This window comes from Henckelia pumila, unplaced genomic scaffold, assembly GCF_033568475.1.
Source record: "Henckelia pumila isolate YLH828 unplaced genomic scaffold, ASM3356847v2 CTG_525:::fragment_3, whole genome shotgun sequence".
In the NCBI taxonomy this organism is placed as follows: domain Eukaryota; kingdom Viridiplantae; phylum Streptophyta; class Magnoliopsida; order Lamiales; family Gesneriaceae; genus Henckelia; species Henckelia pumila.
Window position 1 is genome coordinate 1,219,753 of NW_027331857.1, and position 21,809 is coordinate 1,241,561.

Genomic DNA, 21,809 nt, shown 5'->3' on the forward strand with positions numbered 1-21,809 from the left:
ATTCCATATCTGGGTATCAAAACTTTACGATTAAATTTGTGTAAGTAAAACAAATAATCACTATTAAATATTTTACCTTGAAATCTCGAAGCGAGATTATGGACCCCAACAGAATTTAATTTGTTCTTTTTGTATATCCCGGGAACCGATGGCGTCACGATCAATCACCGGAATAAGGTCCACGAATAGAAAACAGAAACCCTCTGATTGACTGCACTAGAAATCAATCAGAAGTTTGCGTAGAGAATAAACAGATATGATCTGTTAATTCACATTGTAATTTTTCACAAAAACACAACCCGAATTTTCTCCAAAAGGGACAGAGGATTTCGAAAATCCCCTTGAATAATATAGGCTGAAATTCGAAAATTGCAAGACTGAAAATCACAATAAAATTTTCGAACACTGCAGTCCTATTTATAGATAATTTTTAGACTGGATTAAGTTATAATTATATCAGGACTCTAACTCCTTAAAGCCCACAATCCATAATTTAAGCCCAACAAGCCAAGCCTGTTGTTATAGAAATTAATATAAAATTCATCGTGACTCCGATTGATAAACTGATTTCACCAATGTGCACAGAAACCATTTCTGCATCTTTTAGAGTCAAGATAATTTTTCTGAATCTGAATTCAGTGATTTCCAAAAATGTCCATCCCTATGTCATTTTAGGAAATTCCACTCCCTTTAGTTAAGAAGTCCAACTTCTCTTTCATTAAATTTAACTCTTTAAATTTAACTATCTCTACGGGGTTTTAGTAATCCATTACTTGTGTAACCCTCAATGGTTCAGGAATACAGCTAGCCGTGGGCTCACAACTCTTTGTGACTCGGAACAACAATTTCCGACTTACCCATCGAATCATGGTAAAAGCGCCTAGCAACATCGCCCCATGATTCCCTAGGTATTACTGATAGTGCCTGCAAGAACCAGTAGATTTTGGTTAGCGTACAGTACGGTCCCTTCATCCAAATATCCCGATCGAATCAACAATCATTGGTGCATCGAGAGTCGTTCGAGATTCAATAACTATGCATAACATCTTGGAGATCTATTAGTGACATCGCATGTGTTACTAGGAACACCAAGTAACCTAAAACACATCATGTACTATGGCCAGAGATTCGTCACACTAATATCTCCTCAGATCGCATAGGATATCCACACTCGCAAGTATGTGGTGAATCCTTGACAACAAAGAATCGACTCCTATATGTGTCATAACTGTACCCAATCCCGACACCTGATGACCCCAATAGAGTTGGTAAACGAGTCAAAGTACAGTACTAGCATATAGAGTCTCAATGATGTTTCAAGTAATAAGGACTAATGGTGTACAACCAAAACCGCGGACTTTATCCACTCGATAAGTGATAACCACTTGGAAAGTCCGAATAGGGTAGTTCGATCATTCATCATATGAATATCTATTTGCATGCTTTGAACATCTCTATGTTCCATACCAATGAAACGTGGTACTCGGCATCGCAAATGCTAGTCTCAATCTCGAGCGATCCTTATCCTTATTTGCGGACGGCTCAATTGACTAGGAACAGTTTAGATTATACAGTGACTATAAGATGTGTTTCATGATAGCCATCCCCATGTGCTACCACATCTTACATACACTATAGTATATTCAAGGTCTTTATCAAAACAACAATAGTATATCATAATATAACAATATGAAGAAAGATAAAGTCAATGCCATTATAAAAGTGTAAATTATATTAAACAAAAGATTGTTTTACATAGAGTCATAAAAGCCTTTAGCCACAAGTTGGCTAACCGGGCACCCACTCTTTCACCTGTGCCTCTGGATTTTATCGCTCCTGGAGAGCCTTGCAATGCACTTGATGTGGATAATTTGCCAGACATGGCCGTCTTGGACAAGGTACTCCCTGCGAAACCCTTGACTCCCCGATCCAAGAGACAAGCCGGATACAATCCTGACTACACTGCATCAAAGAGATTCCGTGGGAAGGGTCGACCATCAAGGCCTTCTATGATGGATACAGAGTATTCTTCGGGTGATGCCAGTGATGATGAATATTATAAGCTAATACATTGAAAAAGAGGAAAAGCTAGTGTTATGGAACCCACTGTTCCAACCATCCCAGTTCCATTTGATACTGTCGAAGCATCTGAGGCTGATTCCAGCACTGATGATGAGTCTTCTGCCTCAGAGACTAAAACTTCTGTTCCTGCTGCTGAAAAAGATGCATCTGCGTCTATTGTTGTTGAGGAGTCTTCCCCACCTGCTCCTCTTGTGTTTTCTGACGACGAGGAGGTGTCTATTGCCAACTTATGGCTGAGATGAATAAATCAAAGGATAAGAAGCCTACTGCATCTCATCAAAATTCTGATGATGAACCAGACGAAGAAATGATGCAGGAATTTGCTGATAACCTTCCTCATACCTCTGATAGCTCCATCACTGACTCAAGTGAAGACTCAGATGCTGAGAAAGACTTGGGAGAAGAGTCAAAATTTGATGACTCTGAGGAAGAAGAAGAAGGTGCTGAGGAAGGTGTTTCCGACACCCTGGACAACACTTTGGGTGAAGAATATCGGGTATATTATTCCTACTCCTCTGCCTTTTATTCCAAGGCGATAGTTGATTGTTGGGATAAGTATGCTGACCGTGAGTTCCTTGAGGAACACAATATTTATCTGGAGAGCTATGGAGCTCAGAACATGGTCAGATTCTTTGAGGTAAGAAACATGCTTTCAACAGTTACTACAGTTGGTCCATATTGCAGAGAACTTGTGCGGGAGTTCTATTGCAACCTCACTAAAGCCGTGAAGGACCCACGGTATGTCAAGTTTGGAAAAGTTTATGTGCGAGGACAGATTGTTTCTTTTAGTCCTGCTGTCATAAACTTTTTTCTTCATACTCCTATTGGTGATGATGCGACACTGCCTACCTTGGATGAGATGACCTCGGTCATCACAGGTGTTCAAGTCACAGTGTTTCCAGCTCATCCTAAAAAGCTGTCAGCTGCCAAGCTCACTTCATTGTATTCTGTTCTGCACAAGACTGCGGTGAAGATGTGGACTCCATCTGGAAACTTCACAGTTCTCACTAAGCATCAGGCTCCAGTTTTGTATGCAATTGGAACAGGAGTCAATTTCAATTTTGGCCGGCTAGTGTTCGACACTGTCATGGCTTTTGCTGACTGTGCTCAAACAACTTTGATGTTGCCTTACCCTTCTCTGATCTATTCTCTACTACTATCTCAAGATATTGAGAAGGATGATGATGAGCTGCTCACGGGGCCTGGGGAAGTGTTGAAGATTTCACCTGCATTGCTGCGAGGAAACAGGAAGATAGACCTTCCTTGGTCTGAATCAGATGTTGCCGCAGGTGTTGTGGCAGGTGTTGCCAACACCCCCTCTGCCACTGAAATTTTTGTACCCCCCCTCTGCTGCTCAGAACAATGATCCTACATTTGTTCAAGCTCAATTATTGCATGTGAGCAGAAGATTGCACAGGCTAAGTCTGATCTTGCCTATTATGAAGGATTGAAGGCTCACTACGAGTCACTATTAAGTGGAGCTGGCCCTTCTGAACAAAAAGGGGGAGAAGAAAGTGAAGCTGATGAAGAAGCTAAAGCTGATGGTTCATCTGAGAGCAATCAATTCTAGATTTTCTTCAGTTGTTTTAGTTTATTTTTTATTTTTTTGTGTTGCTAAGTTTTTATTTTTTGCTCTGCTCCTAATCAAAACTGTTTTTTGTGATTTTAGTTGTGATATGTTCTCTTTTGTTTCTCCTTTCACTTATGTTTTCTGATCTGGAGTGTCGTAGCTAGATGTTGCCAACATCTCGTGACAACACCTCTGCTTACACTTAGGGGGAGAATCTGTTGTAGTATTCAGGGGGAGTTTTGATCAAGGGGGAGTTGAGTTGTTATGTTTAAAATGTGTTTTGTCAAGAAAGAAAAAAAAAAGGGGGAGATTGAAAGGAATATTTTATTCCTTAAAATTCCCAAGTTTTAAAAAGATTTTAATTAGTATCTTTTGTCTTTCTTGAACATGAAGTAACTTTTACTTAAGTTATTTATTTCCTTGAATAAGTTGATTTGAGATATTGATAAGCTTATTATAATATATATCATATCATATCTAAAATATATCTTTCTTTCTTTCTTTGTGTAGATTTGATATGATCAAATCAAGAGAATCCCACGTCTACAAGGAAACATGTCGAAGAAGGATTCTTGTGCTATTTAAGGAGATAGGCGTGCACGAGAAAAAGGGACCGACTAAAAATTAGAGAGGCCATGAGATTTTTTAAGAGCTTTACGTACGTACTTTGTGAGAAGAATTGAACTTCTTCTAAAGTTCATATCGGTCAAGACTACTTGATGCATTGAAGAACACTCGAAGATTAAAGATCAAAGGGTTTCCATTTCGACGAAGTTTTGGCATCAAGATTTTCAACTCCTTGCTTTCGTTTATTTATTCTATCGTGCATAGAATTTTTAGGAGTTATTTTTATGGTTTATTTTCTCACATGTTTTGAGAAAAATGATTTTACAATAATCACTAGTTTTAGGGTTTGTAAAACTCTTGCTTAAAACATTTGAGTCTATTTATTTGGTTGCTTGTTTATTTTATTAACGTTTAAATTATATTCCGCTGCAAATTACTCAAGGTGTTATTGTAGGTGTTGTCAACACATTGTGACAACACCTCAAACTGTTTATGTGCAACCACCATTTCCTTACAATAGGTATGAGGAATGAGATGGGAATGCACATTTCATTTTCATCTCATTCTTTTATATCGATCATGCCCTTAGTGGAATTAAATTACCAACCATCATTTCAAATCCACCCTCAAAGCGTGCATGTGTGTATATATACATATATATACTAATTCCGTTTCGGTTGTCCCAAATATATAATTAAGTTTTTATTAAAAAAATTCTTATTAATTAAGTCTTGAAAAACGTATAAACATTTTTTGAATGAATTAAATAAGTACAAAATAAGAAGTTAATTTATTTGTAAACTTTGATTTTTCTAATGATTTTCTCAATCTTTATCGAAAAACAAACAAAACTCTACATTTGCGATGGACATATATATATATATATAGAAATTTTCAGCTGCCTAACTAATGATGCCCAACTGATCCCCGACCACTAAAATCCGGTACCGTGTCTTAGTTATGCGAAAAAAAACTAAGACAAGGTGAGAAAATATTGTTTGACAGCTGAAAAGTCCTCATATATATATATATATATATATATATATATATATATATGTGTGTGTGTGTGTGTGTGTGTGAGAAGATTATCATACAAGTAGATATCATGTATGTAAGATGATATCATAATTAATTCGTGAGATAGGTCGACTTAACTCATATTTACAACGAAAAGTAATAATTTTGACATAAAAAATAATAGATTTCATCGATCAATAAGAGATTTGTAATATCATAAAAATGACGAGTGAGACCGTTTTATAGGAGTTTTTGTGTTCACTAATATAAGAGAATATTAAATTTATGAAAAATGATGAGATAATATATTTTCATAATTAAAGAAGTAATTCAGAAATAGCTAATTTTGTTAGTTCTTGTACAAGTTTAAATATTTTTTCCTTGGAAAGTATCTCATAACTGCGACCTTATAAACTAAATGAAATAGTCAATTTGATACTATTTGCAAGCACACGTCATAGACCAAAACTAGTCACATGCATGAATATATTGACACCTTACCTAACCATATGCTAAAGGGGTTTAATTTATGTAAGAAAGAACCAAAGATTTGGATGCACAACCACAATTTATGCTGTGTTACAAAAACGTAACCATAATAAATTAAATGTTGATAAGTTGAAATAGAACTAAGATTTTTGGTTAAAATTTCACGTAAAATTCGTTCTGAGAGTGATTATTTATGCTAGGAGAATAAAATGACATTTGGATCATTCTACAATTTAAAATATTTGAATTACATTGTCTCCACCAACCATATATTTTTGTAAATGGACAAACTTTGAGTCATATAATTTGCAATATAATTGAGTTTTTATTAATATAAATGTGAGTCATGTCATCCTCCTCGATCGATCGTATACTAAATTATTTTCATTTTTCTTTGTAATAAATAATAAATGGGTGCTTAAAAAAAATAAATGGGAAAAATTCTCGTAAAGATACATCTTTGCATGTGATATTATTGGGTCCATAGAGCATGTGAGCCATTTTTATTTTTCATTTGCTATTCAATGTAAAAACATTTTTGGGGCCAGCCCTTAAATGTATTCATCGATTGCCCACATGCATAGGCCATGTTATATGTTATGCGTATGTATTTCAACTTATTTCATTTGCAGCTGTCACATTAATCATGCCTAAGGTCATTTAATATGGTTGAACTCTTACTACTTTATTGTTTTTTTAAGGTCTTACTACTTTATTGTTGTGGCGTATTTGTCACAAAAAATAATACCCACACACATCTATTAATATCTATCTATTAATTAGGTACTAAATAGTTAGGGAAGATTGTAATTTCGGTTTAGTGTGTGTGTGTGTATACATATATATATATATAGGCCTACTAAATAGTTAGGGAAGATTGTAATTTCGGTTTAGTGTGTGTATATATATATATATAGAGAGAGAGTTTCTTTCAAGTGCCCACCTACTATGCCCACCAATGATGTGGCACTATTCTATTGGATGTGATAAAGATTTTATAAACTGTAGGTCCAATAGAATAGTGCCACATCATTGGTGGGCATGGTAGGTGGACACTTGAAAGAAACTCTATATATATATATATATTTATTGAGTTCTTTTATGGTGCCCAACACTATATGCCCACTTCATGCCCCCTATGTACAAGTCAACTCATCTATTGTATCGGTCAACTCATCTATTGTACATGGTGGGCATGAAGTGGGCACATAATGTTGGGCACCATAAAAGAACTCTATATTTATATATATATATATATATATAAGTTTTCAGTTGCTCAAAAATTTCTCTCCACTTTATGCCCTGAACACTAAAACCTGGTGGTGGAACCCGGTGGTGGGTTTTAGTGGTGAAAAAAATAATTAAAAAAAAACAACTAAAACTCATCACCGTATTTTAATGGTCGATGATGAAGTGGGCAGGAATTTGTTAGGTAACTAAAAACTTTTATATATATATATATATATAAAAATGATCGGATGCACCCTAGGGTGCAGGAGATTTATGTGCTACCACTAAAACCCGGTATCGGGTTTTAGTGTTTTATTTTTGCACCACAAAAACCCAATACCGGGTTTTAGTGGTCGCACACAGATTCATGTTGCCCAACCAATGCTGCACAACTCGTTCCCGACAACTAAAACCCGATATTGTGTTTTAGTGATACGAAGCATAAGCTATGACGTGCTTCCTCTGCATAAGAATGCATCCCAGACCACGGTGAGAAGCATCACAATAAACGGAAAAACCTCCCGTACCTGATGGAATAGACAAGATCGGAGCGCTGGTCAACCTCTTCTTCAATTCAATAAAACTGGCCTCGCACTCCTCGGACCAAACAAACGGTGCATTCTTCTGGGTCAACTGGGTAATCGGCTTTGCAATGGAAGATAAACCCTCGATAAATCGACGATAATACCCCGCTAAACCCATAAAGCTTCGGATTTCTGGCACTGATGTCAGTCTCGGCCAATTCATGACTGTCTCGATCTTACTGGGGTCCATAGAAATTCCATCTCCTGATATAATGTGGCCTAGAAAAACAACTCGGTCCAACCAGAACTCGCACTTTGATAGCTTAGCATACAACTGTTCGGCTCGCAAAATCTGCAATACAATCCTCAGATGCTCTGCATGATCTGAACGGTCCTTTGAATAGATCAGAATATCGTCAATGAAGATAATGACAAACTCATACAAATACCGCTGAAAGATACGATTCATCAAATCCATAAAAACTTCTGGAGCATTGGTCAAACCGAACGACATGACTATAAACTCAAAATGCCCATATCTGGTTCTGAAACCTGTCTTAGGCACATCCTCGTCGCGAACTCTCAGCTGATGATACCCTGATCTCAGATCTATCTTCGAATACACTGAAGAGCCCTGCAGTTGATCAAAAAGGTCATCAATTCTAGGTAGAGGATACTTGTTCTTGACCGTCGCTTGATTCAACTGGCGATAGTCGATGCAGAGTCGCATAGAACCGTCTTTCTTCCTCACGAAAAGCACTGGAGCACCCCAAGGCGATACGCTAGGTCGGATGTATCCCTTGGCAATAAAATCTTCTAACTGCTCCTTCAACTCTTTCAATTCTAATGGAGCCATTCGGTAAGGCGCTTTCGAAATAGGCTGAGTACCTGGTGCAAGTTCAATGTTGAATTCGATCTCTCGAATAGGCGGCAAACCAGGAATCTCGTCTGGAAATACATCGGGGAACTCGCTAACCACTGGTATCTCTGTCAACTCAGGGCTAGACCTCTGAACATCCACTGCATAAATCAGGAATCCTTCTGCTCCTCTCTGAAGCAAACGAGACATGGATAACACAGAAATCAAAGGAATTCTGGATCGAGAAATCTTACCGAAAAACTTCCAATCATCTGCCATCTCAGGTCTGAATCGAACAATTTTCTGAAAGCAATCTACTGTCGCCCTATACTTGGTCAGAGCATCAATCCCGACAATACAATCAAAATCAGATAATTCAAGTACAATGCAGTCAATCTCAATCGAATTCCCTTCGGATTCTAATACACAAATACGGACCATACTCACCGAAACAGTTTCTCCACCCAAAGGTGAAGTAATAGAAACAACATCCGATAAAGGCTCAGCAAATAAATCATGCATCACGACAAATCTTTCAGAAATAAAACAGTGAGAGGCACCTGTATCAATCAAAACATACGCAGAATAACCAAAAATCGAATAGTTACCTGCTATCAAATCATTCGAAGCTGCATTGGTCTGATCCTCTGTCAAAGCAAACACCCTCGCCTGCTCTCGAAGAGGTTGGTTCTGATTCTGATTACCTCCTTGACGAGACTGCTGCTGGGGCTGAAAAGAATGGACTGCAGAAGCTGATCTCTCGGGTTGAGCTGGCAGTCGACAAGAACTGCCGCTCTGAGCTCTATCGGATCCTCGCTGAGGACAGACTCTAGCAAAGTGACCTGGCTGCTGGCAGATATTGCAACTACCAAACACGCCTCGACTGAAAGAGTGGGTGCCCGGTGAGCCAACTTGTGGCTAAGGGTTTTTATGACTCTATGTATAAACAATATTTTGTTTAATATAATTTACACTTTTATAATGACATTTACTTTATCTTTTATCATATTATTATGTTGTGACATACTAAAAGATGTTTAGATGAAGACCTTGAATATACTATAGTGTATGTAAGATGTGGTGGCACATGGGGATGGCTATCATGAAACACATCTTATAGTCACTGTATATTCTAAACAGTTCCTAGTCGATTGAGCCGTCCGTTAATAAGGATAAGGATCGCTCGAGATTGAGACTAGCATTTGCGATGCCGAGTACCACGTTTCATTGGTATGGAACATAGAGATGTTCAAAGCATGCAAATGGATATTCATACAATGAATGATCGAACTACCCTATCCGGACTTTCCAAGTGGTTATCACTTATCGAGTGGATAAAGTCCGCGGTTTTGGTTGTACACCATTAGTCCTTACTACTTGAAACATCATTGAGACTCTATATGCTAGTACTGTATTTTGACTCGTTTACCGACTCTATTGGGGTCATCAGGTGTCGGGATTGGGTACAGTTACGACACATATAGGAGTCGATGCTTTGTTGTCAAGGATTCACCACATACTTGCGAGTGTGGATATCCTATGCAATCTGAGGAGATATTAGTGTAACGAATCTCTGGCCAGAGTACATGATGTGTTTTAAGAAATAGTTTCTTAGTAGCACATGCGATGTCACTATTTGATCTTCAAGATGCATTGCATAGTTATCGAATCTCGAACGACTCTCGATTTACCAATGGTTGTTGATTCGATCGGGATATTTGGATGAAGGGACCGTACTGTACGCTAACCAAAATCTATTGGTTCTTGCAGGCACTATCAGTGATACCTAGGGAATCATGGGGCGATGTTGCTAGGCGCTCTTACCATGATTCGATGGGCAAGTCGGAAATTGTTGTTCCGAGTCACAAGGAGTTGTGAGCCACGGCTAGCTGTATCCCTGAACCATTGAGGGTCACACAAGTAATGGATTTTTAATCCCGTTGAGATAATTAAATTTAAAGAGTTAAATTTAGTGAATAAAGAAGTGGGACTTCTTATTTAAGAGTAGAGGGAGTAAGATTTCCTAAAATGACATAGTGATGGACATTTTTGGAAACCACTGAATTCGGATTCAGAAAATTTATCTTGACTTTAAAAGATGCAGAAATGGTTTCTGTGCACATTGGTGAAATTGGTTTATCAATCTGAGTCACGATGAATTTTATATTAATTTCTGAACATGCGGGCTTTGCTTGTCAGGCTTGAACTTAGGACTAATGGGCCCTAAGCTGTTAGCAGCCCACATTATAAATAAGTTATTGCAGTACAGAAATTACACACAACTTACACTCAGATTTTCGAAAACCCTAGCCTCCAGTCTAGGAATTTCGGCCGCCCCCTCTCTCTGTCTTAGAGAATTTTCAGTCTGCGAATTTCGAATTTGCAGTCTGAATTAGTAGATCATATCTATTCTATCTCTTCGTAGAAACTTCTGATAGACTTTTTAGTGCAGTCTATCAGAGGGATTAAACTTCTGTTCGTGGACCTGATTGAAGAATTGTTCGTTCATCAGTTCCTGGGATATACAACAAGAGCAGTTTAATCTGTTGGTGTCCATAATCTCGTTTCGAGATTTTAAGGTAAAATTTATATTGTTTAAATTTTATATTATCAATTTTAATCGTAGAAATTTGATACCCATATGGAATCGTTCCATATAAAATTTTAAAACTTCCGCTGCACCGGGTATCATTTTCAATCCGGAGAACGACCGTGTTCCAACAGTGGTATCAGAGCCAGGCTGTTCTCGGATTTTACGATTAAAATTTTATCGATTGTACAAAGCCTCGATTTTTCAGAAAAATAAAACGGAAAAGAAAAAAAAAATATTTTCGGGGCTGCCCGCTGCCCGAAGGCAGCGAGCAGCGCCGCGTGCAGCCCTGCGCGCAGCTTGGCTGCGCGCAGATGGGCTGCACGCAGCAGCCCTGCGCGAGCTAGGGCAAGCGTTGCCCTAGCCCGCGCAGCTGGGCCGCATGGAGCGGCCCAGCGGCTGTGCTGGACGAGTCCAGCCCAGCGACGGGCGGGCAGCCCGGGATTGTCCCGGGCTGCCCAGAAATTTTTTTTTAAAAAAATTAAATTTTTTCGTGAATTATGAATTCTAGCCCAAAATGGTTTTGGGCCCAGTTTTTGGCCCGATTGAAAATTGTTTCAGTTGGTCCACGAGGCAATGGGTCAAAATTGTTTGAGCCCAAAATTTTTAAGAAAATTAATTTTTGGATAAATTTTGAATTTTGGAAATTTATAAATTTAATCCCATAAATTAAATCTTTAATTATTAATTTTGGTACAATTGATAATAAAATATGATTTTATGTATAAAATTGGATTTTATATGTAAAATATGATTTTATGGATAAACTAGATAAAATATGATTTTATATATAAAATAAGATTTTATGTATGAAATATGATTTTATCTATTTATATTTATTGTCATTGCATGATATCCAATAAATTAATTTTTAAATTAAATATTATTGGATAAGGATGATCGATTGCCATGACCAATATTATAGGTGTATGTTAGGTTGTTTACATTTGACTTTATTATTGATTGTTGGGTTTTATTAATGGGCCTGGTTTATGGCCCAAATTTGATTTTATCATTTGTAATAAAAGTGGGCCTGATTTATGGCCCGTTCCCACCCCTACAATGTATCCCTTTATTTGTCATAGTAATTTATTGTAAATTCACTAGAAATAGTGGGAGTTTTTGAAGATGGAGGTGGGACCAGCAAGCAATGATAAAGACTGAAGAAATGTAAATTGGAAGCACAATGTAATAGGATTGCATTGCATACTTGCATATCACCTAGGATTGGACTTAGACTCGTGATTGGCAACCACGGGTCGATTAGTAATGGAATCGATCATCCTAAAATATAATATATATTATCGTTGTATGCATGTTTAGACTAAATTGTATGAATCCCGCAAGCATACAAATTTTAAATGATGAGACAAATTTTCAAAATTAAAATCCCTCATTTTAAATATGATTTAAAATTGATATCAAGATAAATAAAGGAAATTTAAATATTGTTTAAATGTTCCTACCTTCCATCAACGATCAATGTATGAAATGCTACCCGCGGATACGGTCTGGCTCATATTATTGGGGGGGCCCGTTCATCGGAAAGCTGTACATTGGATCAACACATGTTGTAAGTTGGATGGAACTCCCATGGGATTGGCTCATATTATTGGGGATCCACATGACGACCGTCCATCACAACTTGATATTGATGGGTCATCTTGACATGTCACAATAAACGGCGTCATATTATTGGGCCCTTATTGGACATGAGGTAAAAACATGGAGGTTGCTTTAGAAGCAATTGGGCTCTACCTTTTGAAAATTATGGTTGGCTGATATTATTCGGGACTATAGTTTGTCAATTGGACTCCATGTTCCCACTAAAGAAAATGTTTCTCGTTTTCACTAGAGGGTAGTGAAATCGTTAAAATAGTGGGAGTGAGATTCATAAAAATAAATTTTGCCTATTTTATGTCTTAGTAAATTAATTAAACAATCACTGATTATTGTCTGTTTCTTTTCAGTATTTCATTAAGATGAATTCGCGCAATCCACTATTCTCTATTCTCGAACAAAATAAACTGACTGGCGCAAACTATACGGAATGGTTCCGTAAGTTGAAGATTGTCTTGACCTCGGAGAAGATGTTCTACGTGTTAGAAAAATCTCCTCCGAAGGAAGCACCAGCTGATATAAGTCCGGAAGAGTTGGCCAAACTTGATAAATGGTAGGACCATGATATCAAGGCCAAATGCTATATGCAAGCTTCGATGTCTGATGAACTCCAGAGGCGATTTGAGGATACCGTGAATGCTGCTGACATTCACGTACAACTCAAGGAACTTTTTGGGGCTCAATCGAGAGCTGAAAGGTTCGCTACTGTAAAAGAGTTAATGACGTGTTGCATGCGTGAAGGGACTTCGGTCCGTGATCATGGGGTACGCGTGATTTGGCTCATTCAGAAGTTGGTAACACTTGAATTGGTATTGGAGCATGAACTCAATGTGGACTTATTACTTCTCTCTCTTCCTTCATCGTTTGACGGTTTTGTGGTGAATTTCAATATGAACAAGATAGAGGCCTCCCTTGAAGAGATGGTCAATATGCTTGTAACTTATGAAGCCACTTTAAAGAAGGATAAACCGGTTCTCTTGGTGGGCTCCTCTTCTTCTGCTAAGAAGGGGCCAAGTACAAAGGGTAAGAAACGTTCTGCCCCATCCAAGAAAACCGGACCCGAGAAGAAGAACAAGACAAAGGCTTCAAACATGGAAAAGTCCAAGGATGTTTGCCATCACTGCAAGAAACCCGGTCATTGGAAACGTAACTGCAAGGAATATCTAGAGCAGTTGCGAACTGCGAAGGGTATGTTTTATATTGAAATAAATGTTTCACTTAATACTACTTTTTGGGTATTGGATATCGGATGTGGATCTCACATTTGCAATGATTTGCAGGTGATGACAAGAAGTCGCAAGCTTAGAATGGGTGAGACCCAGCTGAGGCTCGGAAATGGTTCTAGAGTTGAAGCCAAAGCTGTGGGAGACGTTTATTTAATTTTGCAGAACGATTTTAAGTTACTTTTGAGAGATGTTTTATTTGTTCCAGACTTGATTAAAAACATTATTTCTGTTTCTATGCTTGATAGAGATGATTTTTCTTGCAATTTTATGAATGGGATTTGCAATATTTACAAGAATGAATGTTTGATTGGAAATGGACAACTTGAAAATGATCTATATAACTTAAAATTAAAAGACGTTCCAATAAATTATGTTGATAAACCGGTAACAACGAACAAAAGGAAAATCGATAGTCAAAACCCGGCAAACCTTTGGCATGCTAGGCTAGGTCATATTTCATCAAGGAGGATGAACAAGCTAGTGGGAGAGGGCATGTTTGATATGTCTGATATTAACTCTCTACCTACTTGTGAGTCCTGCCTGAAAGGAAAAATGACTAAATCTCCTTTCAAAGGAAAACCTGAGCGTAGTCAAAATCTATTGGATTTGATCCATACGGATGTTTGCGGATCATTTAGTATTGGTACAAAATTTGGTCACACCTACTTCATTACCTTTACTGATGATTATTCTAGGTATGGGTACTTATATTTGATGAAATATAAGTCTGAATCATTTGAAAAGTTCAAAGAATTCAAGGCTGAAGTAGAAAACAAACTAGGTAAGAGGATTAAAGCACTTCGATCAGATCGAGGTGGAGAATACTTGAGTACCGAGTTTTTGAGCTATCTAAAAGAGAATGGGATTCTCTCTCAGTGGACTCCTCCTATGACAACTCAGCTTAATGGTGTTTCGGAGCGTCGCAATCGAACTTTGTTGGACATGGTTCGATCAATGATGAGCTTCACTAAGCTCCCACCTTCGTTTTGGGGCTATGCTCTTGAAACGGCGGTATTGTTGTTGAACAACGTTCACACTAAAGCAGTGAACAAAACACCATACGAGTTATGGAATGGCAAAGCTCCTAAGTATTCGTACTTGAGGATTTGGGTATATCCTGCTTACGTGAAGCAGACAGTGGGAGATAAGTTGGATAGTCGATCCACCTTATGTTATTTTGTAGGGTATCCGAAGAATTCAATCGGATATTATTTCTATCATCCTACTGAAACAAAAGTGTTTGTTTCAAGGAATGCCACCTTCTTGGAGAAGGAGTTCTTATTGGATAAGAAAGGCAAGATGATGGAACTCGAAGAAATTCGAGAAGAAGCCAAGATACAAAATAATGATCCTACACCTCAGGAACCATTGATTGACACGCCTATTACTAGAAGATCCGAGAGGACTTCTAGGCCTCCTATTAGATATGGTTTTCTTCTTGAAGGGGATCAAAGTGAACCTGACATTGGATGTGATCCAAGAAACTTCAAGGAAGCAATTTCTGATGCAGATTCGAATTTATGGCTTGAAGCTATGCAGTTGGAAATAGATTCGATGCATACAAACCAAGTTTGGACTTTAGTAGATCCTCCCGATGGAATTGTTCCAATAGGGTGTAAATGGATCTATAAGAGAAAACTTGGGCCTGATGGAAAGGTACTGACCTACAAGGCACGATTGGTGGTAAAAGGTTATACTCAAAGACAAGGAGTTGACTATGATGAAACTTTTTCACCAGTCGCAATGTTCAAGTCCATAAGAATTCTTATTGCCATAGCAGCATGGTATGACTATGAGATATGGCAAATGGATGTGAAGACTGCATTTCTTAATGGAAACATTAAGGAAGAAATCTATATGATGCAGCCCGAGGGATTCACATCCATGGGAAGCGAGCATAAGGTATGCAAGCTTCAGAGATCGTTCTATGGTCTCAAACAAGCATCAAGAAGTTGGAACCAGAAATTTGATGAAACAATAAAGGATTTTGGTTTCATCAAGAACCCGGAGGAACCGTGCGTGTTCAAGAAAGTAGTTAAGGATGCTGTGACATTCTTAGTACTTTATGTTGATGACATCTTACTCATTGGGAATGATGTAGGGATGTTGCAGTCAACAAAGATATGGTTATCAGGTAGATTCTCGATGAAGGATTTGGGTGAGGCGTCCTATATTCTAGGGATACAGATCTATAGAGATAGATCTAAGAGAATGATAGACTTACTCAAGCTACCTACATCGACACTATATTGAAAAGGTTTTCAATGGATGAGTCCAAGAGAGGACATCTACCTATGTGTCATGGAGTCTCTCTATCCAAGTCTATGTGTCCCAAGACTGACGAAGAGATAGAGAAAATGACACACATACCATATGCGTCAGCCATAGGGAGTATCATGTATGAGATGATATCCACCAGACCGGATGTGGCATTTGCTCTAAGTTTCACGAGCAGATATCAAGCCAATCCCGGTCAAATGCATTGGAAAGCCGTGAAGGATATTTTTAAGTACTTGAGAAGAACTAAGAATGTATTCATGGTTTATGGAGGAAGAGAACTGAAATTGGAAGGCTATACCGACTCTAGCTTCCAAAGTGACGTGGATGACTCGAAGTCAAGCTCTGGATTTGTGTTCATGCTCAATGGCGGTGCTGTCTCTTGGAAGAGTTCCAAGCAGGACACCACAGCGGATTCCACCACTGAGGCAGAATACATTGCGGCATCAACTGCTGCTAAAGAGGTCGTTTGGATGAGAAATTTCGTCCAAGAGTTGGGCGTTATTCCTGAAACTGTTGGTCCAGTCCCGGTGTACTGTGACAACACGGGTGCCGTTGCTCAGGCAAAGGAACCAAGATCTCATCAAAGATTCAAACACGTACTGAGGAAATACCACATCATCCGGGATATCGTGGAAAGAGGAGACATCACTATCGAGAGAGTGGCCTCTGCAGACAATATCGCTGATCCACTTACTAAGCCCTTACCAGGACCATTATTTGACAAACATCGCGAAGCAATGGGACTACGTAGTATGACTAGTTGGCTTTAGGGCAAGTGGAAGATTGAAAGAGTGGGTGCCCGGTGAGCCAACTTGTGGCTAAGGGTTTTTATGACTCTATGTATAAACAATCTTTTGTTTAATATAATTTACACTTTTATAATGACATTTACTTTATCTTTTATCATATTATTATGTTGTGACATACTATAAGATTTTTAGATGAAGACCTTGAATATACTATAGTGTATGTAAGATGTGGTGGCACATGGGGATGGCTATCATGAAACACATCTTATAGTCACTGTATATTCTAAACAGTTTCTAGTCGATTGAGCCGTCCGTTAATAAGGATAAGGATCGCTCGAGATTGAGACTAGCATTTGCGATGCCGAGTACCACGTTTCATTGGTATGGAACATAGAGATGTTCAAAGCATGCAAATGGATATTCATACGATGAATGATCGAACTACCCTATCCAGACTTTCCAAGTGGTTATCACTTATCGAGTGGATAAAGTCCGCGGTTTTGGTTGTACACCATTAGTCCTTACTACTTGAAACATCATTGAGACTCTATATGCTAGTACTGTATTTTGACTCGTTTACCGACTCTATTGGGGTCATCAGGTGTCGGGATTGGGTACAGTTAGGACACATATAGGAGTCGATGCTTTGTTGTCAAGGATTCACCACATACTTGCGAGTGTGGATATCCTATGCAATCTGAGGAGATATTAGTGTGACGAATCTTTGGCCAGAGTACATGATGTGTTTTAAGAAATAGTTTTTTAGTAGCACATGCGATGTCACTATTTGATCTTCAAGATGCATTGCATAGTTATCGAATCTCGAACGACTCTCGATTTACCAATGGTTGTTGATTCGATCGGGATATTTGGATGAAGGGACCGTACTGTACGCTAACCAAAATCTATTGGTTCTTCCAGGCACTATCAGTGATACCTAGGGAATCATGGGGCGATGTTGCTAGGCGCTCTTACCATGATTCGATGGGCAAATCGGAAATTGTTGTTCCGAGTCACAAGGAGTTGTGAGCCCACGGCTAGCTGTATCCCTGAACCATTGAGGGTCACACAAGTAATGGATTTTTAATCCCCGTTGAGATAATTAAATTTAGTGAATAAAGAAGTGGGACTTCTTATTTAAGAGTAGAGGGAGTAAGATTTCCTAAAATGACATAGTGATGGACATTTTTGGAAACCACTGAATTCGGATTCAGAAAATTATCTTGACTTTAAAAGATGCAGAAATGGTTTCTGTGCACATTGGTGAAATTGGTTTATCAATCTGAGTCACGATGAATTTTATATTAATTTCTGAACATGCGGGCTTTGCTTGTCAGGCTTGAACTTAGGACTAATGGGCCCTAAGCTGTTAGCAGCCCACATTATAAATAAGTTATTGCAGTACAGAAATTACACACAACTTACACTCAGATTTTCAAAAACCCTAGCGTCCAGTCTAGGAATTTTCAGTCTGCGAATTTCGAATTTGCAGTCTGAATTAGCAGATCATATCTGTTCTATCTCTTCGTAGAAACTTCTGATAGACTTTTTAGTGCAGTCTATCAGAGGTATTAAACTTCTGTTCGTGGACTTGATTGAAGAATTGTTCGTTCATCAGTTCCTGGGATATACAACAAGAGCAGTTTAATCTGTTGGTGTCCATAATCTCGTTTCGAAATTTTAAGGTAAAATTTATATTGTTTAAATTTTATATTATCAATTTTAATCATAGGAATTTGATACCCATATGGAATCGTTCCATATAAAATTTTAAAACTTCCGCTGCACCGGGTATCATTTTCAATCCGGAGAACGACCGTGTTCCAACATCGACACTGATCACTTGGGTGACGGCTTCCACACTTGCTGCATGATGCTCCTAAAAACCCTGAATTCTGTCCAGAACTGAACTGTCTAGAGTCACTGGAACTCGATGAACTACTCCCAGAATTCTTAAATTGCTTCCCTTTCAGTCTATACTGATCCCGCCTGTTTTTGCCACTGTTACCTCCCTCAACCCTCTGAGACTGATTCGACTGATGAGAAGGTTGGTACTGATACTGGGATTGCTGAGGCTGAAACTGAACAGGCTGATTCTGAAAAAATCTCTGATGTTGCTGCTGAGGAGCTATCTGATTTCCTCGCTGCATCAAAAGTCCAGCTTCGGCTCCCTTTGCCTGATCCATAGCATATGCGAAGTTGTTGGGTCTCCCGGTATTGACCAAAGTGAAAATCTCAGGATTCAAGTCGTTGATGAAATTATCGGCTTTGGCTTCCTCGTTATCTGCGATGTGAGGTGCGAACCTCAAGAGACTGTCGAACTTGCTTACATAATCTTCGATGCTCAAGTTCCCTTGCTTCAAATTCGCAAATTCGGCACCCTTTTCCTTACGGTACGACACAGGAAAAAATAGCTTGTAGAACTCAATCTTGAATAAGCTCCAAGTGACAACGGTGCCTCGATTCTCATTAGCTCTCTTGGTTGTAGTCCAACAATTCTTAGCAACACCCTGTAGCTGGTGAATGACTAATCTGATTCTGCGGTCATCGGTATAGTCGAGAGAATCAAAAAGCTGATCAATTTCCTCTAGCCAACTGTCACAGTCAACGGAGTTCTTGGTACCCATCAAGGTAGGCGGTCGGAACGATCGAAATCTCTTCAATAGAGTTTCTATAGGGGTCGCGGTTGCATCAAACTGATCCACTCCAGTACTACCCTGATCATTCGGAGGAGTTACTACTGACTGCGGATTCTCTGTGGAAGGAGGTACAAAAGGTGCTTGATTCCTTCTCACAGATCGTCGAGGTGTTATCTGATATCAAAGGGTTAGGACACAATATCTCAAACTCAATCTCAATCTCATAACCTCGGTGTCCAAAACTCTGCTCTGATTACTCATGAATCTCAAGGATATACGGAAACAGATAATAGCATAAAGGCAGATACATATCACGTAATCCATGCTTTATAAATTAAATCACAAATCATGTAATTCAATTAATTCAAGAATCAATAAATCATGCTCGCACATATTTAAAATAATCATTTAAATAAATCAATCACATGCGAGAATTCAATTCATGCGGACTCGATCTACCCCGCTCACTCTAGTTCAAATCCAAGAATCTTATCTTTCTGATACCACTTAATGTGAGACCCCATTTTCTAATCGTCTATCCTCGAATAATTTACACAATCGAACACTGAGAGAGAGAGCAGAGAACTCGAATAAAAACATAATTTTTTTTTAAAGAACACCGCGCGCCCACGCCAACATCAGGCGCGCCCGCGCGTCCGCCTCGGGTTTCCACCAAATCTGCTCTCAAACACTGCGCGGCCGCGCAGTGCTCTCGGGCAGAAACATTTTCTGCTAAACAAAGCTGCGCGCCCGCGCGTCCAAGGTCGTGCGCCCGCGCTGCCCTCTCGGGTTGCTGAATCCTGAATACAAAATAATAACTTCACAAACTCAATACAATATTCCAAGCAACCAAGGTTTCATCCATAGTTCAAACATGAAATAAGGGGTTCGAAACACCATCAAGACGTGGTTTAACAATACAAGTTTGACGATATAATTCGATCGACTAATCAAAATAATATAAGACCAAAAGGTAAAACCCTACGACACACGGTGTCTCACTTCTATCATTCTCACCCCGAGCTAACCCAGACGACTCGGTCCGGCTCCTGATCCTTCTGTTGTCAAGTACACATACAAACAAAAACAACAGCCGGATAACCCGGTTAGAAATATAATTTCTAAGTAGAAGAGACAGGCATACAATATCAATTAAACATCTCATATCGAAATGTATCAATCAACAACAAATCAAAATGAGAATGAATGTATGCATGACTTCAAAACTCGGGATTATCACGTCAGATAATCGAAATATCAATCGGTACTCGGTTGGGATCCCGGGGCCAAGTCTTCACGAACAACTCACCGACACACCCATTCGGGGTGGATGTCGCTTGACTCAACCCCTAAACTTCAGAACAACTATAAGAAGTATTCTAGCACTTGGAAAAACTCAAAATACTAGGCCACTTCAATATAGCTCCCTAAATCGTCTAATTTCAAAACGAATCGAATATTCGGCTCAATATGAATGCAAGTGTAAAAAAATAAGTCAATCAAGTTCACACCAACAAATAAACATGCAGTATGTGATTTTAGGGACTCAAAAATCAATCGAACTCGAGTATTCAACCCCAATAAATTCAATGTCGTCTTTTACCTTTCAAGTTCGTCGAGGATTCAAATCTGAAAATGACAACGAACTCAAATCAATATTCAATCGAATCAAAACGAATCATTACAAGAAGTTCAATACTATACCGTCTTCAATTCTCGAATCGGTTCAAACTCCCAAGTCCGTTCCAAACCCGAATCGTCAATCCAAATCTGAAAATGTTGAACATACGGATTCGATATCAATCTACTTATTCAAAACAAACCCAAAAATCAAACCGAAACAATACAACCGATAATCCAAAACTCGATTTCGACGGCATAACGGCTATAAACGGTCAAACCAAAAATCTCCAATCAACAATCATCCAACTCTAACAACTCATATCATCTTCCAATCCATCAAAACAACCAAATCCAATCATAATCACAAAAACCCATTTTCGAAAATATGCTCCAAAAATCATATAAAATCCAAACTTCGATCTTTTTCCAAACCGACTTCGAATACACGGTCTATGCTAACTCAAGAACGACATATTCGAAAATTATCAAATTCTGACAACCCGACAAAAATCAAAGTTCATGGATCGTAGCAAAACTTACGTCAAAATGACGCCCTCGTTGCGGTGATCGTGAATCTCAACTCGAATCTGAAATCTGACGGTCGGATCGTGCGAATCAGACGGAAGAAAAGCTTGGAGAAGCAACGGCCATGGCTTTCTCTCTCTCTCGGTCTACGTGTGGATAGGGGAGGAAGGAGAATGGAGGAGAGAGGTGATGGCTAATAATAATATACACTCCCATAGA